The sequence below is a fragment of the Rhipicephalus microplus genome, chromosome 5, assembly GCF_043290135.1.
Source record: "Rhipicephalus microplus isolate Deutch F79 chromosome 5, USDA_Rmic, whole genome shotgun sequence".
NCBI lineage: Eukaryota > Metazoa > Arthropoda > Arachnida > Ixodida > Ixodidae > Rhipicephalus > Rhipicephalus microplus.
The window spans coordinates 77400188-77427372 of record NC_134704.1 but is presented as its reverse complement, the minus strand read 5'-3'; the positions used below and the strand labels follow the sequence as shown (position 1 = coordinate 77427372).

General features: G+C 45.2%; 1 long non-coding RNA gene across 1 annotated transcript in view; it reads left to right on the top strand.

The window, feature by feature from the left end:
* The first annotated feature begins 3449 nt into the window (after positions 1-3449).
* LOC142817301 (uncharacterized) overlaps positions 3450-27185 on the top strand; it is a 66769-nt gene continuing 43033 nt past the window's right edge. Inside the window, exon 1 of the long non-coding RNA XR_012895160.1 lies at positions 3450-3650. This is a non-coding gene — a long non-coding RNA (uncharacterized LOC142817301). The remainder of the gene's footprint in view (positions 3651-27185) is intronic.

Below are 27185 nucleotides of genomic sequence, written 5' to 3'. Positions count from 1 at the left end.
AGGCTCACCGTAAGAGAGAGCTGCAGAAATTTTGATCGCCGTAAGAGAGAGCTCCGGAAATTTTGACCACGAAGAGTTCAATGGCGAGTATGGCTTGGTGTTAGGATAGTTGGTTCATACCATCAGCAGACACGTTTAAACTGCACGACGAAAAAGGCAATGAAGTGCAGTTTCTTCAACCTGCACCGACATCGCACAGTGAACGAGCGTGTAGCATTTCGCCTCTATTGAAATGCAATGGCCAAGGCCGTGATGCAACCCACGACGTTTAGTTCGGTGAGTAGGTGCAGCTGTTGTATACCTTCCTCTTGATGGAGAGTGGCAATCGACCGGTCATCATTTGAGAATGCTTGCCCAATGTGCTCCACCCCATTCTCATTCTTCTAGTCGCTGCACTCTCGTAGTTGCAATGTGCGGTGCCCATTGACCTGCGTAAAACGTATTGCTTTGTCCTCTTCCAAGACTGCTGAACATTACCTTAGTATTATAGAGTACACATCAATTTTAAGAGTTACCGCTCTGCTTCGCCCTTCAAATTCGTTAATCAGGCTTTCATGTCGTCCCATAAGTTACTCATCAAGTCGATGCCATCAGGCATTCGAAGGTTACTGAAGTGTTCTAACATTACTTAATCGTCCACAGATCACGTTACATGAAATAAAGCGCTCACGTCAAGAGGAAGGTAAAGATATTTCTAATGCAAGGAGGTATGTTTCCTGTTGCTTCGAATTTCATCAAAATTGAACAAGTAAAATGCATGCTGCAGAAACTAATGTGGTGACAAGCACAAAAAGTGCAATAAATATAACAAAAAAATGAAGCGAAACTACCAAGAACACCATGGTGCGTTCACAGCGGAGTAATGACTGTCAGATATATTTTTTATCGATGCATAGAGTCTGCCATATACGCCATAGTGCTCTTCAAGTTTAGCCGTGAATGCAACACAAATAAAATATAAGGCAGCTTTGTTGATTTCTGACAAAGCGAAAATGATCAGGCATGTAGGTCACAAGAAAGCGTTGACAATATTGAGCGTATTATAAATTGGGTGTGTACATGAGTGTGTCTTCGTGTGTGCGAGAGAGATTTAGAGAGAGAAGCCCTAGCAAGGGTAGACCAACTCTTAAAACTAAAGCTGCTCATTAACGATGTGTGTTTATGAAACACTCCATAAAAAGAAAGCCTGCAAGACAAATTACTTAGCGCAAAAGCAGGCAGACAAAACAATCGCCGTCACAACAGGCAACGAGGGATTCACCGGACGTATTGCTCTTATCAGCTGCGCCCATGCGGTCTTATGTTTGAACGATGAAACGCTGAAGAGACCTGTCATGAGCGAGATGTTGGGAAATTGGTGCTCCCACTCAACTCTTCCCGGAATGCCCACAATAACTCGAGATCGACAAGGAGCAGCCGCGTATAGAGGGAAAGGCGGCAGTGGCGTGGACATTGGCATGTCATTTTCCCTTCGACACGGATGAACAAATCCGTTGACACATCCATGATTCGGACAGTGGCCCATCTATCTCTCTCTCTCTCTTGGCATCCCTTTTCCGCCTCGGTCGAAACGCTTGGCCAATATATCGGCGCGCATTCCCGCCCGATCACATCTCACCACACACGAACGAGAACAAAAACACGAACAGTGATCGATGTGGCATTGAACACACGGTCGAACCTCAGCCGATGCGCTTGCTCATTCCGGCAAGCCGAAAGCCACCACCGAGGACTAGCCTCCCTCGGTCTATATTCGAATACCTTCCTCATGTTTGAGATAGCATTCGAGTGATTTCGCATTGCGGTCTAGCGAATTCGAGGCGCAGACGTGCGACATATAAGTGGGGCGTTTTTGTTGTCGATGCGTTTTTTCCGACGAAAAGATGAAGCATGAATCGCTAATGTGAGGTGGCAACCTCTTGGACAGCTGGACGAAGTCCACAATGTTTTATTGGCTCATGTATATTTTGAGTCTTTCCATCGGTCTTTCCATCTTTGAGGCACATTTTAATCTACACCCTTACTTCTCAATTTCATTAGTGACAGTGACTTGCCAAGTGATGCAGTGCTTTTTCATGCAACCGGGTATATTGCTCTTTAATACGGCTGCCCAGTTTCCTGTGGTTTGAAGGACTATTGGCTTTCAAATGCGGCATTACCTAAACGCGCCACCTAAGCGTGTTTCGACGATGTCTGCACGCTCGAACTCTCATAAGTATCACTATGCGTACAATAAATTCTAGCCTCACATAATCATTCGCCGTCCTCGACCATGCTTGTTATCTATTTAACACTATCCATTGCTTATTTGGGTGCACGTTAAGGAAACCCAGGTGGTCGAAATTTCCGGAGCCCTCCCCTACGGCGTCTCTCGTATTCATATGGTGGTTTTGGGACGTTACACTCCACATATAAATCAATCAATCAATCAATCAATTCATTGTTTCTATATATATGTACAGTCGGCCAGAACTTCAGATATTTTGTGCAATGGGCCACTTTTTTGTTTGTCAGTGTCATTTTAGAGAACGAAGTTACAAAAAGTTGCTTCGTGGACATGTGCTTTGTGGGCGTACGCTTGTCTTCACTTTTTTCAAACCTGGTTCAATTGTATGGCAAAGATAAAATGAAAAAAATTGCCACTCATGTTCGATAGCCAAAGGTTTGACCTTTGTGTACTATTGTGAGCAATACGAGCGTGAACACGCGCGCATGGCAAATAGCTTCAAACTCAAGATAACGTGATACGCGGATGGCGCTGCCGAAACTGGAGGGGCACTCGTGATGACTGCTGCCACTCCGGCATGATTGTTGCTGTGAAACGGTGACTGATTGCGTGCCGCCAGCCGCTAGCTTTAATAACACGAAAATTAAGTGCACCAGTAACTGAATAAGTAAAATATGATCGACAAAATGCTGAGCGAAGACAACCTGGATGTGTTAAAAGCATAGCCTGAGCATTACGGCAGATTACGCAACATCTGAAATATTCGTAGATGCATAGCCTTATTGGTGTGGCTGTGCGCGTTAGTGGAATCGCTACACTTTAAACACGGTTACCTATAACGTAACTTTTGGGCGTGAGTGACTTATGATATAAAAGCTACAAGGGGGATTCATTTCTTATGTTTTCGTTATTCTGTAGTGTCTAAACGTTAGAAAACTGATATTGCGAGCAATGCATAAGTTACCAGCGCGAAAATTGCAGCGTAACCCGTCCGTAGTAACCTATGAACAACGCAGTAACATGTGTACACGGCCTCACCGCTTCTCTCGTCTAATAAAAGAGAGGGTGAAAACATTTGTGAGAGTATACCGAGGCTGCGAGCGTGATTCATCCTCATCGCTTATCGCCTGGTTGAGTTCGGCGCCATGAAGTCTAGACGGCGGAAAGAAGCCTCCGAAGCGCGTGCGCGAACTTATTTCACAACTCGCTTCGATGGGTTTGCGTGCGCTGCGGGAAACCGGTGATGCCACTGAGCAGCAGAGCCATGTGGGCTATGCTGCGTGGTAACTGCAACGAAACATTTAGTGAGTGTCGGCGCTACGTCGTTTTTTTTTTTGTTCACCAGACGACTGCATAGCAAGCGCCGTTCTTCGCTAGTACTGCAACTACTGTCCAACGGCCCATGGACGAATAACTCGGTTGGGTAAGTGGATTTTGTTCCAGATACACTTCAACGGCATTTGACGTCTTCCTTATTTCAGCAGTTGTCAAACCGGGTCTTGTCTGAGCTGTTAGAAGTGGCCTCATTTGTGGAGTTTGTTGTTATTGTGCTTTTCTTAGCAGTATACATACGAGGCTCACTTCGTTTATCATTGCGCATGACTGACCTATCACTCGCAACATGATGTGTAGACGGTTGTGTTTCTCGATATATCTGCCATCTGTGTGCCTTCCTATAGCTTAGTACTGGGGTAGCTGCTTATACTTAAGTACGCTGATTATACTTATTCAAGTAGATATCGGCTGTTCATGTGCGCTCGTGCCCGGCGTTGATCACGGGCTTTGGTGTAATCATAAATGCACACGCTTCCAGTGCACGGATGCGGTATCAACATTTTAAACCTTTGTTCTTGTACTGCGTATACGTGCGTGTGCTTGTGAATTGGGTTCTGTGCCGTAATATTTTGACTCTATGCTTGGGGAACGAGCGAAAATACCTAATGTGTGGCGGTACAGAATTAGGCTGTATGCAACACATAAACGAAGTTAGTTGACCGAGGGCTCAGCGCACCATATGGACCGTGTGCAGACGGCATATAAAGAGCGTCACAGAATTTCAGTTGCTGTTATGACACGAATCTGTCGCTTCTATCATTGCATATTCTACGTAGGTACACGCGTTTGTGCCAGAAGCGCTGAGTAAATCATACGGTTCTCAATTACAAGGTGGGCTCTCATTTTTGGCCTGTGACATATAGGTGAAAACTCTCGAGTATACGCCCTTGATATCACACTAATTGTTGTGCTGCACAAGAGAGTACGGTTGAAGAACAGATAGAGGACGCTTCAAAAGTAACATATGTATTTTTGATTGCTGTACACCCCTACAAAAGTTACATTCCCCCAAAAAAGACGTGTATTGTTTAAAACAAAATGTAACCTTTGAATTTGTAAACGTTGAGGTTATAGGTGTACAAAAATGTGAAAATGTGCATCTTCGCATAGGTTATCGAATTTAAAGTGATAGCAGCCACTGACGCGCTATATCGAGGCGGGAGTGTCAACAGCAAGCGGAAGTGCGCCGCCTTTTCCACTTTCTTTCCTACTCAGGCCACTGCGAGCAAGCGGATGCGTTCGCAACTATTTGCCGCGCCATCGCTTGCTTGAGCTCATATTTCTCACGATAGTACGTCGTTAATGTAGTGTATGACGGCAAAACATCACGTTTAAATGTGTCGGAAACGCAAACATACGCTTAGTTTCGAATAGTTATGTCCCTAGAGTTGAAATAAACCAGAACTTCAAAAGCTTTAGCCTTCCCTCTTAAAATATGTACTTCTATGCGAAAGCACGCATTCGACGGCCTGACCACGCCTTCGGCTTCCTCCAACTTAGTGCTATCAGGAAGACTAATATATCATGCTAAATAGAAACGGGCAAGTGGGAAGGCATACCCTGACCCAGGAATCTGGTAAAACTGCTTGAATTCCGCGTGATGTTTGAGAAGAAGCACGTACCGCTTTTCCGATAAAGTGATGTTTGCGCATGGCTTATCTCTTGTTTCCGGAAACGAAGACGTAGCAATGATACGCGTTGGGAGAAAGTATGCCGAAATAAATTGGGGGATTGACGGCATGTGCTCGGCGTCGCGGAGTATATCAGTGATCGCAAAATATAAGGCTGGGCGGATAGCAACATGAGGGCAATAAAACAAGAAAGAAAATCACTAGCTCCTGAAAGACGTACCTACAATCTACGAAAACAGGCACTTGTAGTCTTCCCAGAAACGTCGTTACTCCTACAACGAGAAAGCCAGCGAGACAGAGAGAGGCAGAGGATAATACGCACAGCTTTTTCTCGTCAATGAACCGCGCTTCCAACCTCGGTGTGGCGCTGCTCAATTGTAGCAGTTCCGTTGACCGGTCATTGGGTAAGGCGACTCACTCGTACAGCGAAGACGATTGGGATTTGTGGCGAGCTCCCAATGATACGCTTAACCGGGAGATCTCCGGAACAATTTGAACTCTGTGCGGAGAAGCTGGGGCGACGTTCGCTCACTTGATTGGTTCTGGCACAGTCCCTGCCACAGGAATGCCGCTTATCCCTCTCTGATTGCTTCCTTTAGTACACAACGCGTGTAAATACCTCTGTCGCGTCGCAGCCTCTCTCCTTCCTCCTCTTCCTGTTTTCAAGGTACCCGACTCTTCATTCTGTAAATGTCACTTCTTCCTTGGTCTGTCATTTCTATCTTTTATTAGCTTCCATAGTCCTGTGTCATGAATGAATGAATAGAACTTCAGGTCCAATAAGTCGCGCCAGCTTGTGGAAAGTGTCGTTTGTTCTAATGCTTCCTGCTTGCACGTGTGTAAGCGAGTTCGAAGGAAGAAAAGTGCGTGGTGTGGATAACTGTTTTGTGTGAACGACGCTCCTGCACTGGGCTCCATCTATTTCACTCTCTCTCTCTCTTAACCTGACCTGCTATCTCCCGCTTCGCCACTCCTTATGAAGAAAGACAAGGATTTGAGTCGGCGACGCCAACGCACACTGCCCAAATGTAGCACTGTGCGAGCTAGCCAGCCAGCCACTTGTGTACACCAAAATTAGTACGGGAGCTTAAGATGGTTTGACGAATATGACGTGTAGGTCATGACATGAAAAATGTCGCAACCTTATCGCGCACGTCGGCAAGCACCTTCCAAAAAACAAGGGCACATACTTGGGACCAAGTATGGGCCAGTGGTATGCGGGTATGTGCCACAGATGACTGACTCTTCATTTCTATTCAGGAACGGTGAGAATACACATGGGTAATTTAACGCTCAAACGTTAAGAAAAAGCTGGCATATGCAGCATTGACCGGAAGAATGCAAAGAATAAATGTCAGTGTTCCAGCAGGAATTGAACGCAAGCATTCCGCGTGGCAATCAAGTGTTCTACCACTGAGCCATGTCAGGGAAGCTATTCTCGTGGTGTCCGATCCTTGGACATGTCCGATTCGGAGAATCGCTTTCAGTTAAGCAAAAAAAAAAAAAGAAACGGTGATTCGTGACATCATGACGCCGTTGACTACGTCAGCGCACCGAACCTTTCAGCACATTCCCAGCGTAAAAAGAAACTACGTGGAGGAAATGTAGAGTGAGAGGACTGTTAAAGAAACTTGACAATTGATTGATTTGTGGGGTTTAACGTCCCAAAACCACCATATGAGTATGAGAGACACCGTAGTGGAGGGCTCCGGAAATTTCGACCACCTGGGGTTCTTTAACGTGCACCCAAATCTGAGCACATGGGCCTACGACATTTCCGCCTCCATCGGAAAAGCAGCTGCCGCAGCCGGGATTTGAACCCGTGACCTGCGCGTCAGCAGACGAGTACCTTAGCCACTAGACTCCCTCGGCGGGGCAGCAAATTTGACAAGTCTGACGACGTGTACGAATGTGTTGAGACGTTTGAAAAGCAATACAGGGTATGCGTACAGACGTTTAAGGAGCGTTAGGCGTGTGGCCGCGTTCAACGTAATTCAAGAGCTAATGTGATAAGAATCTATGCACGGCCTCCGACATGTGCGTCTAAAAGTGCATCTCTGGAGACAGCATTCATTGTGCCGAAACCCATTTCGTCATTTCAGTTTTCGTTGAGAGTTGTGAAAGCTGTGTGGCGTCAAAATGACGTTGAGGAAGAAAGACCGGAAACAGGCGGTGCGCTCCAGCCAATCAGGGGAGGCCGAGTTGGACATGTCCAAGGATCTCGCACCAAAAACCGTCACGTACGAGATTTCGAAGGCGTGTACTGGGTCCTGTGCAACTTGTACTCAATAAAAAAGCATTACATTGTCATCAGTGGGTGCCGTAGACGTAGCATATGAAGTTTCAGAAAATTTCATCGAGCCAATGTCGTGAAAATACGAAAAATACGTTTTGAAGTTTGTTACTTCACGCACGGCAATTTTGGCACGACATTTGAAAACGAAACATAAACGTCGATTTCATCTGCTAATAATGAACCCATGATAATGAAACATGTGGCGTTATAGTTCACAGAGTGCAATTTGGCAATCTAAATCAAGGGTTTGTTTCTTTTTATTTTCCTTTTAACGTTACAGAATAAAGCTGTGCAGACGCTATTGTGCTTTCTGTGTTCAACCAGTACAGCTTCAGAGAATTAAAGTATGTACTGAAACAACTGTGGCTCCAAAGAAACTATCGAACATATTTTGTTTCTTTGTTGAGCGTATGCTGATGAGCGTGCGCTCCCTGAACATTGGATGCATTTGCTAACCCGAAGAACTTTGTTAACCGACTGTGTCCTAGGCACTTTAACCTGCCTCACGCAAGAGATGCACGTGACGAAATTGCTATTCAGATATTTAGAGAGTATGGGTCAGCTCGAAAGAAGTTTAGTGGCCCGTTGAAAATGCGCGATAAGTCGCTCTGTCAACCCACGTCCCCACCCAAGAGAATAATGAACTCAGTTTGCGTTTTCACTGTTTTATTCCATTTGAGCTTTTATACTTTTTTGTCCCTCTCTTTATTTCTTCCAGTCCCCAATCTCCTTCACCATGTACAGTAGTAAGTCAGCAATTTCCAATTACTGGCAAAGTTCTCCGCATCTCAGTAACGAGTTCTCTCTCTCTCTCTCAGAACGGCTCTGACTGGAACGTCCTGCATGTGCGCGCGTTTGTGGGCGTACGTGCATTCCTCTTATTTTGTTTTTATTTTGTATATCAATCTCTGTTCATTTTCGGTTCCTATTTGCCCACCACTATGCAGGTTAGGGTACTGGTTCTTTTACCGGGTTAACCTCCTTGCTTCTTGCTTCTCACCTGTTTTTCTCTCCTTCTCTCTGTCTTTGTGCCGTGAAATCAAAGTACCAGCCTTGAGTTAGCACTCGATATGGAAGCGATTTGCGTAATTCACCTGACAGAGGAAAGAACAAGAAAAGCCACGCATTATTCACCAAAATAATTCGTACATACACCTGCCGAGGACGTTGCAGATGTGAACTCGCTGTGCCTGGTAGTCACTACGAAAGGCGATTAGCATGACATTACTTTTGCCTCCACACTTTCGCCTGACGTAACAATATTAGATGCGAAGCAGCTCTTTGACTCACGTGTGTAACGCCGTACGTGTTTGCATACGTACGAACGCGCCACAATGCATTCCCTCGCCACGGGTGGTAGAGCGGTGCCAAGTAGGTCATGCCGCAGCTGCGCGTTAACGTCATGCTCCCCTCGCACACTTCCCTCGCTGGTGCGCATTGTCGTCACTCTCCTTAAGCTACCACACGCTCGCCGCAGCGCCCGCAGCAGCCGCCTCGTCTGTTCACCCACAACACCTAAACGAATCTTCTAGCGGTCACTGCAGCACCCACGTTAGCGCCGTTTAACCCGTGACGCCACCCGTGCACAACGCTGCTGATTCGCATCCCATCAGGATTTCCTTTGCGAAGATGGTGTAATATTTTTTATGCAACGAACTATGAGTTGGAATTTCTTAGAAAAAAGTTAGAATTTCTTAGTTGTGTCGGCACAGTGCTGTGCTATATTCTGAAGACGCTCAGAAACGTATTTGCGGAGTGCATGCCTCTGTGTTTTTACGAAGGGAGCGCGCTTTCACGAAGCCAGCTCACATAAATGTCCTGTCGTCTCATCTTCCCGAAGCGGTGTCAGGTGCGGAAGCCTGATACCGCTAACCTTCTGTGATGGGCTCGTTAGGCCTTTCAGGTTGGCAGATTTGTCAGAGAAAAAGAGTTTCTTGCGGTTCTGGTTAGGTACAACGAAAAGAACTGCACCACACTGTCACGACAGGCACGATGGCTCGTTCATTCTAGTTCTTGCCATCGGGGATCACTTGCATTTGCGTTGCTCGCGCTGTTGTGCGAGTACTCAGGGGGTTAGCTATTTCCTGGTTCACCTGATGATGAGAACGGTTCTGCGGCATGTTTATTGGTCTTGTTATGGGTCATCGTGCTCTCGAGAAGCGCGATGTTTAAAATTTTCTGAATTACGGTAGTCCTAGAAACTGAGGCGTCCTTTTTTCTCCTCGCATTGTTAAAGTGTGAGGAGTTATTTGATCAAGGTGGAAGGCGCCGCTGACATTAACATTCGCGTAAAGTCGAGTTGGGGGCCTACGCGGCCGTAGTACTACAAAGGTTTGAATTGAGGCTAGTTGGTGCTCTATAGTCTACTACGCACTGCGAAGTAGTAGAGCATTAAGTACCAACTTGCCCCAACTAACATACCAACTACCATACCAACTAGCATAGATTACGAGAACTTACATATCAGACTGATGTCGAAGCTGTTGTTAGAACTACGGTTGACGTGAGATACTTTCCACAGTGTTGGCGCCCCCATGATCACTGGCGCTGTGAAGATTTATTCGAGCATATTCAAATCGCAAGTCGCCGGCTCTGTCAGCATTCTATGTAAGCGAGTGGCTGTTTTCGTCAGGTCCGCTCTTAATTCAGTTTTTGGAAACGTTTTGTTTCCACTGTATGCAGGGATATGCCTCTCCGCCAGCATGGAGAGGCAAACAAAAAAAGACAAGATTTTTTTTGCCTCATTGGCCTCGTTACTTCTTTCCCCCTCTATCTCCAGAGCCACTAACCGCAAGCTTAGTTGTTCCTAACAAAGAAAACGAGCCCTTAAATTTACCCCTCTTTCCTTCATTCTTAGCCAGGGTCTCGTTCTGGCAGACCTAGTGCCTTCAAATGGCATGCGAAAATTTATTGATCAGCTGCCAGCTTCGAATAAGATCACGTATTACCTGATGCCATTAGGAAATTAGAAAAATGACTGTTCCACAGTCGCTGCAGTGGCAACATGTGGCGCTGACTAACTCTCCCAGGTCAGTGAGCGAAAAATTTCCACAAAGAAGTGCTTTTTGCACCACAATAGAGAAGGATGAATCAAGTGGCGCAATGGCTCCATTTTCACAACAAGAGTGGGGATGGGCTGAGAAAAGGGTTCCTAGTAGTACATCAACAGGCCCAAATGGCATCCCAATTAGGCTGATAAAGACATTAGGTCCGAAGTCTAAGCAGGCTTTGAGAGAGGCAGTGAGCAAAATAATGATCGATGGAGAAGTTCCCGATGGATGGAAAATTAGCAGAATGAGCATGATCTATAAAGGAAAGGGGGACAAAACTGACTTAAACACCTACCGTCCTATAACAGTGACATCAGTGGTCTACAGGCTGGCGATGCAGATTATAAAGGAAAGACTGCAGGCATGGATAGCGGATGAGGGGCTGCTGGGGGAACTGCAGAATGGGTTTCGGAAACACAGACGATTGGAAGACAATCTGTTCTCACTGACGCAGTGCATCGAAATAGCAGAAAAGAAACACAGGTCCCTGTAGCTAGCATTTTTGGATATCAAGGGAGCGTACGATAGCGTGCTTCAAGAGGAATTGTGGGGAACACTGGACACAAGGCGAGGAAGATGTAGTCACTAATCTTTTAAAGGATATCTATAAAGGTAACAAGGTAGTTATAAAGTGGGAAAAACAGGTATCCAAGCCTGCAGAGGTAAAACGGGGGCTTAGGCAGGGGTGTCTTCTGTCACACTTATTATTCATGGTGTACCTACAAGGATTAGAGGCCAAATTAGAGGGAAGTGGACTGGGCTTCAACCTCTCTTTCGTCAAATAGGGAAAACTCATAGAACAGGCACTACCAGCATTGATGTACGCAGATGATATAGTGCTAATAGCCAACAAGGAAGATTTGCCGAGATTGGTGGACATCTGCGGTAATGAAGGAGATAGGTTAGATTTCAGATTCAGTAAGGAAAAATCAGCAGTCATGATTTTTACTGACAATGAAGGTAGTGAGCTTAAAATACAGGAGTTAACGCTAGAGATAACAGATAAATACAAATATCTGGGCGTATGGATAAGCAATGGCGCCGAGTACCTAAGGGAACACGGAATATACGTGTGGACTAAAGGTAACAGGAATGCAGCGGTAATGAAAAATAGGCACTGTGGAATTACAATAGGTATGATGTTGTGAGAGGAATATGGAAAGGGGCCATGGTTCCTGGTCTGACGTTCGGCAATGCGGTATTGTGCATGAGATCAGAAGTTCAAACAAGATTAGAAATCAAGCAACGTGGAATAGGTAGGCTTGCCTTAGGAGCTCACGGGAATACACCGAATCAGGGAGTACAAGGTGACATTGGATGGGCATCATTTGAGGGCAGTGAAGCTAGCAGCAAGATAAAATTTGAGGAGCAATTAAGAGAAGTGGGGGAGGAGCTTTGGGCTAGGAAGGTATTCAGCTACTTGTACATGAAGAATGGCGATACAAAAAGGAGGAGGCGAACCAGAAAATTGACTGGCAAATACTTGAAAAACAGCAGAGGGCCAAACCAAAAAGAATGTTCGGTTAAGAAGATGGTGAAGGAAGCTGAGACCGATATGTGGAGAATCAGCATGATTAAGAAGTCTGCACTAGAGATCTATCGAACTTTTGAGCAGGAAATCGCCAAGAAAAGGATCTATGATAAATATTCGGGGTATTTCTCTACTGCTTGAGGCCACGACGGGAGTATTGCGAACCGAGACATATAGGGCCAAATACGAAGGGGTATACACGGTATGCAGTGCGTGTAGATAGGAAGAAGAAACTGCCGAACACTCGATAATGTTCTGTAAAGGGCTTCACCCTATAGTTCAGGATGATGGCGCAGAGTTTTTCAAAGCACTGGGGTTTAGGGACAGGGAGGGCAAAATAGACTTTAAGCGCGTAGGATTAACTAGAAGGAGGTTATCTGATTGGTGGCTGAAGTCAAGGCACCAGTTAAAATTAAACCCTTCACTGCAAAGTACGAATCCTCAACCTCACTATTCAAGGGGGAAAAAATCTAGTTTTTGGTTGATTAAGTATTACGGCTTGGTGGCGCTAGCCACCGCCCGATGTAAAGGGTACAGCCATATCCATCTATCCATCCATCCATCTAGGTTTAAGGCACATACATACACCATAAAGTGGATGAGACATAGCAGCCGTCGTAGCTCAGTTGGTGGAGCATCGGACGTGATATTCGAAGGTCGCAGGTTCGGCCTCTGCGCGTGACAGGTCATCTTTTGATCCACGGTTTTTTCTTCAGATTTACATTAAAATTACCTCATATACAATTCCCTATACTTTACTTGGCATGATTGTCTGTTAGGTCTCATGAATACTGTTTTAACAAAGTAAACGAGCCCGTAAGTTTACCTTTTTTTTCTTCAATTACGAGGAGAGCATGGTACTACTACAATGCCTAAACCACACCGGTAGCAACAAACTTACAGCCGGAAGTGGTGGTGCAGACATTCTGTACCATATCAACGGTACCAGTGTCTGCTAGTACGCGAAGACCTTGTTCGCACCTCACCTATCTCCCTGGTACAACCGCACAGTGACAAGAGTGCCGTGTGGTATATGTAACACCTCCATCACAAATACCAACAAAATAATCACAGCCGTTGTGGAGGGCCACCTTAAAGTAGTATTTTTGTCAGCACTTTGTCAACGCACCAAATGGAAGCTCTAAAAGAGCCTTGCAACACTTTCTGAGCACGGTCAGAAAACCGCTGCCCATCGGCAGTCGAGGCTCTTGAGAACACCGGAGCGATATATAGCCCAGGACGCGGCTTGGAATTCGCAATAAAATTGAAAAGTTCACTAAAGTTCGCTTTTTCTTTTCCCGACAGGTGACATTACAGGTTGAAAAATTACTGCGTCACACGCAATGTGTTTGGGCATGGCATGCTCGGTCGTTACTGGGGCCGCCACAGGAGGCTGCGACTTACCCAAGCGTGTGCACGCGATCACAGTGAAAAACCGAACTTGCAAAAAAAAAATAAACATAGACGATGATGCTTCATTTTTTGTTTTGTACCCAGGAATTTAATTATTATACTGACTCCATTGACGGCATTCCTATTTGTAAAGTAAAATTATCGTCACAAGTCATACAAAGAAGGCAGACATTAAAAAACAATGAGTAAGTTAATCTGTGGTGACACCCACACACGCACACGCAAGCACAAAGAAACAAACAAACAAAACACACGCACGCACACACGCACGTACACATAGACACACACACACACACTTAGGAAACGTAGCCAAACGTAGAAGCTTAGCCGAAATATAGAAACATTCTGAAAATGGCGCCAGGTACAGAATACCAAACGAAAGCGAACACGAAAAGACCGACGACAAAGCACTCGGGCAAATGCACTGGCGCATTATGTTCCAGCGTAGTCACCATCGAGTGAAGAAAGGAAAGCCACTGCATCAACCGCATGCGTACCGGCACAGCTCGCCAAAAACGTCCAACCGTGACCAGAGTCCGGAACAGCTAGAGAACAGTTTGCCCAGACGACGAAAATGTGTGTTCACATACAACAAGAAAAATCTGCGCGTTTACATGTACGTGAGTGGGGAGACGGGTGCAAGGATGTTGATGGGTAGTGGCGTAGAATGAATGCGCAGGGAGCATAGGTGAATCAGTGTTTTCGTGCACAGGCGGGTACGAACTAGTAAGAAAAAAAAGTTAAAACAGCAAACGAGTATTGAAAGAAACGCAGGGAAATAAGCCTACAAAGAAGATATGTGGTAGGTCAAGTAGTGGGAGCAAAAAGAAAAAGAGACAGGAAAAAACAAATCCTTTGTCGCGAAGGTTCGGCTTTCAAGACCAAAGAGCATGGTATGCGCTGAGAAAGAACAACTTTCGCACGCTTGCACAATCAAACTGAGGACGCGAGTGGAAAGTTCAGTCTCGCGAGAGATCGTCGTGGTGAGATGATGAGGAATTCGAGGCGAGACAAAGAAAGAACGGCAAAAAAAGCTTCGAACACCGTATTTTCGAGCATTCTTCGCGCAGGCAATTGAGTGAAAGAAGAATAAACATCAGTTTTTTATGATGGCAGTAAATACATCACATTTCATCTCCTCGAATTAAAATCGTACTTGCTATGTCGTTTGCAAGATGTTACTGGTCAAGGCATAAGAAATCTGAGACGAAGGAGTGTAAAGATCGGTGGGCGCGTTTACTCTACGTTCGCTGTATGTGACAGCAAAATCTCAGACTCTGCACTCAGGCAGATAAAGCCTCGAGCGCGAGCTGTTGGCCCTAACGCTGTGTTTCCTGTGTCGGTCGTTGCCGCCTGCTTCCAGTATCAATAGACCTGCTGTGCAAGTTCTGTTTACACCAATAAACCCCGTTTCACTTACATTGAAAGGACACGTCAGAAATTGACTGCTGATTCAGGGCAACTGGCTTAACCTGAATAAATCGGTAATCTCAACAACGAGAACAAGGGTTTCATAAAAAGTAGATTAATTCTGTTGTTGTAACATCGCCAAATTATATTGTCAAAACTGAAACGTACAGGACCGCCTCCACGCGTCTCTTAAGCACCTCGCGAGAAGGTGAGCTCACTTGGTTACGAGTTATCTATTATTTGGCGTGGTTCATTATTATTATTATTTTGTCAGACCTGTTTTAGGAAACGATTGGGAAAGAGCAAAACTGGTATTGTCAGTACACTTTATACCTACCCATACGGCATAAAACACCTTAGGCAGCATTCGGCATCCTCATGTACTAATGCCCAGCTGATGCAATCAACCATGTAAGTGATCTTACGCTCTTTACTGGAAACATTGCTATAGAGTTGTCCTTGCATAGAAAAAAGAGTTGATTGATTTGATATGTGGGGTTGAACGTCCCAAAACCACCATATGATTATGAGAGACGCCCTAGTGGAGGGCTCCGGAAATTTCGACCACATGGGGTTCTTTAACGTGCACCCAAATCTGAGCACACAGGCCTACAATATTTCCGTCTCCATCGAAAATCCAGCCGCCGCAGCCGTGATTTGATCAGCAGCCGAATACATTAGCCACTAGACCACCGCGGCGGGGCAGAGAAAAAGAGTTGGAGGCTGCTGAGCTATCTTTCCAGCACTGGGATGTTTGCCTGTTCTCAGTTACATTATTAAAAAAAAACACACACACAGCGCTGGTGTGTGTTTCACTGAAAAAAACAACAAAAAAAGTATAGCATCAGAGTTTACGTGAGAACGTTCAAGACATCGCATAAGTAATGCTACTACCAATATCCGGCCTTATATAATGCCTCACAAATGGTATGCCTGGTCAACTAATACCGAGAGTTTAGGCAGAAATGCAGGCCCTGTTGCAAATGAAAAATGGCAAATGGCAGGAATGTACAGCCGAAATTTGCGCTTCAAGACTGCCCGTTTCAGGTTTCCCAACTCAATACGAGCAATTCGCTGCATTTGGTTTCCCAAATTGTCTGGTAGAAATTTCCGGAGTCCTCCACTACGGCGTCTCTCATAATCAAATAGTGGTTTTGGGACGTTAAACCCCACAAATCAATCAATGGTTTCCCAAATTGTCTCGACACCTCAAGATTCTTGAACCTTGTAGTCTAGGAATTGAAAAACGGTAGTATACTTTTCTCCCTTTTATCAACTGTTAATAGACATAAGTTTTTCTGTCTGCACTACGAAATACATATTTCCCCATGTTCGCGTTCATTATTTTAGGATAGTAAAAAAAATCATAAGGGCACATTGCTGACGTTGGATGCTCAGCGTTGTTCGTAAAACATGGGCATGATAGCGCTACCCGAGTAACAAAAGAAATGAAGTTTATGCTCGCTGTGTAGGAGGCTATCATTTTATCAGAAGCGAAGGGCCCTGCCCTTTTTCTAAACTTTTTTCAGCGTGAGCTGCTACGAGATTATACAAGAGCTACTTTTGGCGCCGTATATAGTTATCAGAAACTGCCAGTTTTCGCAACCACTGGCGCATAATTGAAGAAAAGGTTAAACGAAAAAGAAAAACGTTCCAGCATTCGAATGGGATTTGAAACCGGGGCCTCAGCTAAGAAGTCGAGCAATGCAGTATAGAGGATTATACCACATTATACCTCTTTCTTGTGGTGCTCCAAACCTCTGTACAATATGATGTACAGGTGGCATCTCGGGCAAGAAATTGTGTTAACATATTGAATATAGCGTCAAAAAGGTGTAAAATAACAACCAAGCGTCACGCAATGTGGATTCGCAACGAGTGGGTCCTTGATTGGTTCCAACACATGGCAAAATGCTCAGCCATAATTATTCATCATTGTCAGCAGAAAAAAAAACGCCTTTAATACCTTTCAGATGCATAGCGTGTGCCATGTATGAATCTCGGCAGAATTAATAAAAAAATGGCTCAAGTTGGTGCTTGCCTACTTTGTGATGGTTACAATAAATTACGACTCAGTGGATACCTTGTATGTGTACTTGTGTTAGAGACCCCAAGACAGTCCACAGTGGGTAATAAAAAGGTCATTTTTTCCAGCTTTCCACGTGACTGTGCAGCGTGTTCCACGCACTTCTGGCTATTTCTTTAGCGTACACGTATATCTAAGCACGCCCGCACACCTTTCTCGTCGTTCACAACAATAATATAGGTCGCGTGAAGAGAAATTCAGGCCGCAATCATGCCTGGTAGCGGATTATCCCAGCTTACAACCTGTAATAGTGAACAACTAGAAGCGGTGTCTTCGCAGGAGCTCATATGGATAGTATGCAATCTATTCACAAGAAAGGATTATGTATATTTATGATCACTGGCAGCTGGTGCTCAATAACTGAACAGCCCTTTCTGTTTGCCTGGCAGCCAATCGAACCAAGTTCAGGATACGGCCGCGACTGTGTGGAAGGACTGCAGCGTAAGGAAGCTGAGGTGGCGAGTTAGTAGAGAATTTATTGCGATAGCAATTATATGGACACTCCCGGCTAGGTTTCGCCACTGGCGTTTATGTCATGCACTGTATACTGTAATGAACAAATACAATAACGAACAAAATCTATGTATACATACGTATATATATGAAAACACCAGAAAGACGAAAATTCAGAAAAAAACTTCGGCGCGCAGAATCAAACGAGGGACCTCCGCGTCGTGAATACGACGCGTTAACCACTGAGCCATTTTCAGCATTATCAGCAAGATGGCGCAAGGAGCGCGCGGCGGCTCTCCTCTCTCACGCGTACTTTGGCCCGGGGAGAGGAGGGCAGTGGACGATTTTTCGTGCGCCCTTTTCTCCCGGTGGGGAGGATTATACGTATTTTCTGGCGTAAAGCTTGCACTGGAACGATTCCGTTGTAGTTACGGGGCGTACAAAGGTCTCAGCAATCGTCTCAAAGCCTCCGTTCGCGAAAAGGGCACGCTTCTCAGACACAGCGAAGTAACAACTGAGACACTAACCCCCGTATTTTAGAACGCTCCTTCACTCAACGCTCCACCTTCACTTGAGAAAGCCGATGGGAGCGCATCTCTAGGAAGGGAAAGTCACTCATATCAGTGACAATTTGCTGCTATTGTTGAGTAGTGCAGCGTCATTTTCAGCCGAGCAGCGGCACAGTGTGCAACTCTGTCAAGTGAAGGGTGTAAGTCGAGTCAAGGAGCGTTTGTGAATACGGGGGTTATTTACGTTCATCTCTACCTTTGACTACGTTTCGTGCGTCATTTGTGCGTGAGAAACGTGGGGCACGTTTCGATCTGCTTGCCATTCTTCGCGTGACTTTGCAATTTGTTGCTAACGCGTTCATTGCTTAAACTTAGTGGTGAAGCTGCGGCTTTTTACAGGCAGTTGAGAATGTTTCTGTAGGCAGGTGCTACGAACACACGGAGCCTTGTGGGGCAATGAAGTGCTCAGAGCTCGTCACGAGCTTTGCGAAATCACCTTCAGTTCTCTCGCTGTTCCACATGTGACCCTCGTTAGTTCTGTGCATTCAAGCGAAGCAGGGAAGCGTAAGAGGAACAGAAATGTGGACATAACGGGTGTTACTACGTCTTGTACTTACAATGGCCCATCCTTTTTATCTTCTACGTTAACGGAAGTGTTTTTCTCTTTCTCAGCGTTGTTTTTTTATTGATGTGGGGCAAGGCGTAAGACGTGGACTCACAAGACACACCTTTTGTTTTATCTGAGCAAAATAACCGCGAATCTGGGCGCAGAGCACCTTGAAGATTTTAAGGGCGAAGCTCCTTATAGCGGCACCCGTTCGTCTCTCGTAGTCATAGTCGTAGTCGTAGTGTGTAACCAGTCTTACGCTTTGACCTCCAAGGTGGTGCCGGTGGGAGGTTTCTCCTGTGCGTTGTTGAACAATAAAAAAATTCGCAGCGTGCGCGTTAACTAACAGCCGAATTCTTCTGTCTCTCATTTCCCATTAGCTGCCATTGGCACGTTCCAGTAGGCAACGTTAGTAGAAGTAGAAGTGCTAAAAGCCGACTTCTGCTGTCTCTCATTCATAGTAGCAGCCATTGTATACTTCCAAGGTAGGGCCTGGTGAGAATTCTCCTGAGCGTGAATAAACAATAAAAAATTTTTGTTCAAACCGCCATTGATTGATGAAGTAAACCAACGAAAGACGCCACATGTTTTCTAAAAGCAAAACGAAAAGACACCAGATATTTCTAAAGTAAAAAAAAAACGACGCCAGCTGCTTAACGAACGACGCCAGGTGTTTTCTAAAGCAGTTTGTTTTATAATCAAAATCATATTGATACCGTTTTGTAGTTGCCGATGCTCATTGCAGTTGGTGTGTGCTCATATGGATAAGGATGCCGAAAGGCGGGCGCACAGGGCAGTGGCGGCGCGCGCTCGCAGACAGGACTCTGAAGTGAGAACACGCAAGGCAGAAGCGCACCGGAAAGCTGCGCGACGTCTCCGCCAAGATCCTGCTGTACGGGAACAAGAAGCCACATCATCAAGGCAGCGTCGGCAAGATCCTGCCGTACGTGAACAAGAAGCTGCAGTGGCACGTCAGCGTCGGCAAGATCCTTCCGTACGGGAACGAGAGGCCACGTCAGCAAGGCAGCGTCGGAAGATCCTGCTGTACGGGAACGAGAAGCCGCATCAGCAAGGCAGCGTCGGAAGATCCTGCTGTACGGGAACGAGAAGCCACATCAGCAAGGCATCAGCAAGGCAGCGTCGGCAAGATCCCGCCGTACGTGAAGAAGAAGCTGCAGCGGCACGTCAGCGTCTGCAAGATCCTGCTGTACGGGAACAAGAAGCCACATCAACAAGGCAGAGTCGGCAAGATCCTGCCGTACGCGAACAAGAAGCTGCAGCGTTACGTCAGTGTCGGCAAGATCCTGCTGTACGGGAACAAGAAGCAACATCAGCAAGGCAGCATCGGCAAGATCCTGCCGTACGTGAGCAAGAAGCTGCAGCTGCAAGGCAGCGTCGGCAAGATCCTGCTGTACGGGAACAAGAAGCCACATCAACAAGGCAGCGTCGGCAAGATCCCGCCGTACGTGAAGAAGAAGCTGCAGCGGCACGTCAGCGTCTGCAATATCCTGCTGTACGGGAACAAGAAGCCACATCAACAAGGCAGAGTCGGCAAGATCCTGCCGTACGCGAACAAGAAGCTGCAGCGGCATGTCAGCGTCGGCAAGATTCTGCTGTACGGGAACAAGAAGCCACATCAGCAAGGCAGCGTCGGCAAGATCCCGCCGTACGTGAACAAGAAGCTGCAGCGTCATGTCAGTGTCGGCAAGATCCTGCTGTACGGGAACAAGAAGCAACATCAACAAGGCAGCGTCGGCAAGATCCCGCCGTACGTGAACAAGAAGCTGCAGCGTTACGTCAGTGTCGGCAAGATCCTGCTGTACGGGAACAAGAAGCAACATCAGCAAGACAGCGTCGGCAAGATCCCGACGTACGTGAACAAGAAGCTGTGGCGTTACGTCAGTGTCGGCAAGATCCTGCTGTACGGGAACAAGAAGCCACATCAGCAAGACAGCGTCGGCAAGATCCCGCCGTACGTGAACAAGAAGCTGCAGCGTCATGTCAGTGTCGGCAAGATCCTGCTGTACGGGAACAAGAAGCAACATCAACAAGGCAGCGTCGGCAAGATCCCACGGTACTTGAACAAGAAGCTGCAGTGGCACGTCAGCGTCGGCAAGATCCTGCTTTACGGGAACAATGTGCGCTGAATCCCATCCTCACGGGGAAGTCGCCTACCCAATGGCGCATGCAGACTCTGGTTTAGTGCGCGGTGGTCTTGTTGACAACCAAACGGTCAAGTTAATTTTCATCATGTCGGCAAAAATGGGCTGTTCATTCTCCCGTCGTGAGCATTGACGTTGGGCTGAGTAGAGAAAGAGCTAAAAAAACGCGTTCATTAAAGGGATAAGTATATTACTGCAGAAAAAGAAGCTTAAACAATAATGTGGGTAAATAAAGGACTTTGATACTGAAGAGAAAGTTGGCTGTTATCGAGGCAATGCAGTAATCACTGAAGGTTATGAAAATGAAGGCTCTAGAGTTTGCTTGGGTATGTTTTCTGCAGAGGAACAATGAAATAAAGGAGTTCTGTGTGCCCCGCGAGAATAAGCGGATGATCTAGCAGACGACTTTATTGTGGAATAAGACGTACTACTATGTTCTTTATCTCGTGAACCTAACTTCATGCCAGTCATTGCCTCATTACTACCCCTCGCGCACCTAATTGTTTGATAGCCTTCGAGCTTCAGTTAGGTTATTTATTTTTATGGTGTCACTTCGCAAGTATCATTGTCTACTTCGTAGCCCTGCGGCATTCGATTTTCTCTTTATACCCAAAGAGATGTCAGAACGGCCGCAGTCGTTAATGTTACGAGAAGAGATGTCACCTTAATATATTTATCTACGTCACGTCGAACAGCAACTTCGTAAGCTTTAAGCGCACGTGTTTAGATGGTCCATGCAGAGAGCACTAAACATAAGCTGCAATCATTCAAACACTTTACCTAAAATTCTAAATACTTGTGTTCTCATTGATACATTATCTTGTAAGAAATTGAAGATGTATTTCACTAACATGTAGGCATGTATATGGCATACTCATGTATAACGGTATATATATCAACTGTTCATTATTGTTTGAGTGATTTGTTTTTTCATACAAATATGTGTACCATCTAATGTTCACCATTCTCTAATCATGAATTCGAGTGTTATTTCTTTTGTAAGAAAATGTTTGTTCTCGCGCTGTCATGTACAACACCTTCCGGGCCCATTCAAGCTGCTGACGACAGCTTTTAGCCATGGAGGACGTTTCTAGTTACTACTAGAAGAAATAATAAAGTTGAAGTTGAATAAGGTGATGGGGGAGAGAGCAGGTACATGGTGGGAGAAGAGCGCGTGTATCCTGCCGGAGAAGATTTTTACGGTCACGGAGTGATTTTAGGGTTTGAGGTGGACGGGGAAGGTCTGTTTTAGGAGATCAGTGGGCCTGCTGGTCAGCAGCAATATGTATATGTATGTATGTATATATATATATATATATATATATATATATATATATATATATATATATATATATATATATACACGGAAATAGGGAAATACAACAAAAAAAGAAAACATACCTCGTAGAGCAACGCCATCAATATTGTGAGGGCTTCCAGTATAGCCTTGAATCCAGTGTGCCCTGACGCAAGTAGCTGCACTGTGGTTCATATTCAGAAACATCTCACAGATTTTTATAGCTTTGTCAACTTCTTGAACTCTCAAATAGCTGCTAAAGAAAACAGTGAATACGTCAAGTTTTTTTACTGTAGGCAGATTAGAATTACCATATTTCACTGCGTCATGGATGGCTTCAAGTTACTTACAAGAGTACTGGCTTTCGTACATAGATAATGCTGGTAACCATTGAGGATCTTATGCTTATAGTACCCAGCAATAGTATCCTTTTGCTGGCTTGTAGGATAGCACAATCTGCGTAGACTTTGCAGATATTAGCACTTGGTCCTTCGATGGAGCATTCGTAAATAATTCCCGAAGTATGACGGCACCGTAGTTTTGGTGTCTTAATAAATATACTGGTGGTGAATTCCCATAGGGGCATACCATCGGGCTGGTTGTCATTGCAACAACCACGTTCAAAGTGAGTATGCAACGCATCGAGAACTGTTTTCTTCTCCACATATATTTTTTCGAGCCCCAGCACTCTGCAGCAGCACTCAGAAGAATATAAGAATACACATAATATCAGGAAAACCTTACTAAAATGAAAAATAACACAGCAAAAGATATAAAACGCAAATTTGTTTTGCCAACAGACCAAGTGATGTTAATATTGAAAGAGCCATCGAAATAACCAAGCAACAAGTTGCGAAAACATTCCCATTGGCAGTGCGCGCAGGACTAGTTCTCTGTGGAATCTGGGACCACCTATCTCGTCACAAGAAGGAATGAGATTGTACCAGTGTCTTCCCTCTGAAGCAAGCATCCAAGAACGAGAGCTTACACAGCATTCATGAAGACTCTATTGCAATGATTTATTAGAAGAGTTAACATAACGAAGAAAGGACGAAAGAAAAAGAGGCAGGAAGCAGGAAATGAAGAAAGTAAAAAGAAATGATAAAAGGAAGAATGAAAGTAAAGAAGAAAGAAAGATGAGGTGGGGAGCTAAAGCAGAAAGAGAACTTGAAGTGGCTTAGTTAATCCCCTCTCTGAGCTCTCGTGTAGTTCTTCTCGCATTGCTTCAGCTATCGAATCTGGGCAGAACAAGCAGTTCCCATGCATGAAATTCCAGTTATAAGCGATGACGTATCGCGGCATTAGTCCTTTTTTGGTTGAGTGTTAGCGATGTGAAAACACGGCCGGTTGAGTTACTCTGCGAAGACACGGATTAAAAGACGTTGAGCCAGGAAATTAAGGGAAAAGTGGAAGGCGGGTGGAGGAAGAGAGGTGAGTGGATATGTGGGTATTGACGTTTAATGGCATAGCCTTTTAGGGGCACATCTGGTCGTCCACTAAATCTCTCATGACACATGGTCAAGAAGCGGCCAATACAGGCCTAAAACAACACTCAAAATGCTCAGAACTAATGCCAGATAAACTAATAAGGTCCGAAATTTTATTCAGAACAAAAATGACTTGAAATTAAATGCTATATGATACCTTAGATCATGATAAACTTATATGAATTATCTGCCAGAGACCCGCACCACTAAAGAGGGTGCTCCCGCTTCGGCAATCGCTTGCTTTCCGAGGCGCTGGCGCTTTCTCTCGCACTTTGGCAAGCGAGCACCCTAGGAGACACAAAGGCGTTTTTACGTGCAACGGGGACATGAAACACAGCCTGAATGCCGATGTGTTGTCGACCTGATCTTTCATTACAGCGCGATCAGGGAAAGAGACACAAGTATGTGTGAAGGCGGAGGAAGTGCTACGCATTTTTTCAGGTTTTACTTAAACACTCATTGCTCACTCTTCTTAGAGCTTGCTGTTGTATAAATCCAGTATGACTGAGGTAAGCGAGTAGCTATGTTGGAATATATTCGATAATCATAAAGCTAATTAAACGCAAGTGATGTGCGATGAAGACGAGCAAGCATTAATGCTGGCGTATGCAATTTGGCGCAATGCACGTCCAAGGCAACGTTAACTACACACTGGACAAAAGAAAATTATAAAAGATAGTGCGATTTCTACGCACCATCATCTTCAAGCATAACAGATACGCTCGGCGCCTCTGTTATGCTTAGAGAAAGTCAGATGACGCCAGCTTATTTCACCTGTTAGAAAAGCAAGATATAACTGGCAATACTATCTTCCTATTGAAATAACTGTAACTGATGGCGACAAAATTTCTTACCAGCGCGAGGAGATTCACTTTTTGTTCATACATTTTGCATGGCAGTGGCCAAACACATGTGAAAGAATTCGCTTAATTCCTGGTGCTTTAAAAGACACAGAAGACTTTGGTACACAGGGTTTAAAGAATATCCTCGTCTGGACGATGAGGTTCTGCCGTTAGCTAGATTGGAGTCAACGCGCGCCTCACATTTCAATATCGAGTTTCCCTCAATTTCGTGCTCCACCTCTTCGCAACGCTTTTCAACTCGTCGCGCTCTCAGCAGGATGAAAATTTTCACTCCCAGCGCAAGCGAGAGAATGAAATGTGAGCGTAGCGAAATCGCGTTCAGTGTAATGAAAGACTGTCACGTTAATTAAAAATGTGTATGTTTAGTGTAGAGCTTCTCACAAAGTGGAGACCAATACAGGAATTTTCATGTACGGTGTTCAGAACATTGAAGCTTTCTTTTCTGGTTTGTTCATTCTATGGCTCAAGCACATAGGTTCGTTAAGTTTTGAGCTACATTTGAGCACACCCGAATTCACCTCAAGACAGATGGAAGTGGCTTGAATTTTATTAAAAAACCTGAAGCTTGTAATAAGGCGCGCAAACCTTGAAACAGTGAAACTCGAAGATTCTAAAGACTAGTATCATCACTTCTAGGCTGCTTCCAGGCCTTCGTCAGGTGAAGAGGGTTATTTTTACGTTGTTTCTACATTGTCTCCATGCTTTTTCTAGGTTATGCTATTTTGTTTAAACGTTTATTCCCAGCGCAGAGATGTTCGCTTTAAAGAATGGACAGTCGCAGACATAACACAGATGTCCTTACTTCGGAAACTCGCACTAAAACCCAACATTCACACTTCGCTACACGGGCACATCACAGGGGTGGATCCAGCCGCTCATTTTACGGGGTGTGGTCGCTTGAAGCAAAAGTGGAGAGGGGTTCCTTAAACTGGTGCTTTTTATAGTTACATCATCACAAGAGCCTCGTCGCCACATACTTTTCATTTGTCTCACTAATTTGTCTTAATGAGTGGTGGAGGTGGACGAGAGGCATTTAACAGAGCATGGGGGGATGGCAGTGCTGACACCGGTTTTAGGGGGGAGGAAGGGGCATTGATAGTTTGAGTGATATCTGGGGTTTAACGTGCCAAAACCACCATATGATTATGAGAGACGCCGAGGGAGAAGCAACTGCCCTTACCGCTCACACTGTGGATCCGCCACTGGCTCATCATAGTCGACGTATAGACCTTTCACCTTTTTGAATCTTCGGGCACTTACCGTCGCCTTTCCCATCCCACAGTATGGTCTCGTTGGTCTTAGGCTCACCGCCATGACTTCGCAGCCTACTGTTGTTGTTTTTTTCATTTTTGGTGGAGCCGCAGAGAGTTGTTGTATTTACACAATTTCAGTGGCGTATACCCGGTTATCGTTATAATTTGCTGACAGAACGCACACAGGTAATACGAATACCCTAACGAGCTTCGCTATCTGCGTCGGTAAATCAGTGGATAGAGTGCTCGGCTGCTCACCCGAAAATCACGGGTTCGATCCCAGCCGTGGCGGTCGCATTTCGATGGAGTCGAAATTGTAAAGGCCCGTGTAGTGTGCGATGTCTGTGCTGTTCGTTTGGTGGTGGTTTATTCTAAAAATATGCAATGTAAATATCGAATGAGTGTTCAGGAGCATACCTCTGCATTCATTGATTGACAAACGTCCATATCGCATTCTGGGCCCTGTTGTCAGATTGTGCATTGTGTACTCTAGGTACATTCATCGCTGACTACATCAGTGCGGATCAGTTCTTCAGGAACACATACTGCAGAACATATAGTTATTTTCATCACGCGAGGCATTTCAATTTACGATGCACCTCTCTCTCTCTCTGCTAAGAAGGAAGGCACTGTTTGAGCTAATGGAGATGGAGGCAACCGCAAAATGCGAAAATCCTCAGGCGACCCCTTTCACCACTCCTGAACTTTGGGAGCACGTCACTTTCGTAACATCTCTATGAAATAGCCTATCCAGCCACCTCGTGAATTCCTGTGTACTCACTCAACGGGCCTCTGCTCCTATATGTAAGCCTGTTCTACACTGACTGACACTTTGAGTAGACGTCACTCGTAGCTGATGCCAGGCCAGCGAGTTCCCTCGACACATACAACCACTGCAGCCTCCCCTTTACGCCTCTTAGAGACACTTCAGCGATGGCAACGCGAGATTGCTTGCATCGACAACTTCGAACAGCGAGTGTTTAAGCCTGGCCTGCTCTAATTAACAGGCTACGCGATGCTGCGGCAACACCACTTGCCATGCAGGCAGCGTGCTGTACCATACCTATAGTAAAAGCTGCCTAACAGTTTGGGTCGTTCCCATGGAGCTAACAGTGGCTCCACTGCACTCTTGCCCTTCACCCATTCCCGAATCCACTTCAAAGTGGCAGCTTCGTAAAAGTGTCCATTGTCATCGAAACGCAAAATTTATGCACTAACAATTAAGATTGCCTCAGTTGGGCTTCTTAATGAAGTGTTGTGTTCTTTGTCAGTTGCGCTATTAATTATTTTCCAGCCTTAGGGCCATCGTCATCAATGAGAATTTCATTAAAACGAAAATTGACTGACATTTAATAAATATGTGCACGTGATGAGTCTGTGTTTTGTAAATAGCGCTAATAACACTTTACAGCCTTAAGACCATCGTCATCAATGCCAATTTTTAATAAATTGAGAATTTAATAAAATTTAATAAATATGTAAACATGCAATGAGACTCAATTTGTTTCTTAAAATGATAGAGAATAGCGTGAGATGTTTTACAAATAGAGTTCTCACCAACTAGAAGTTTACGCG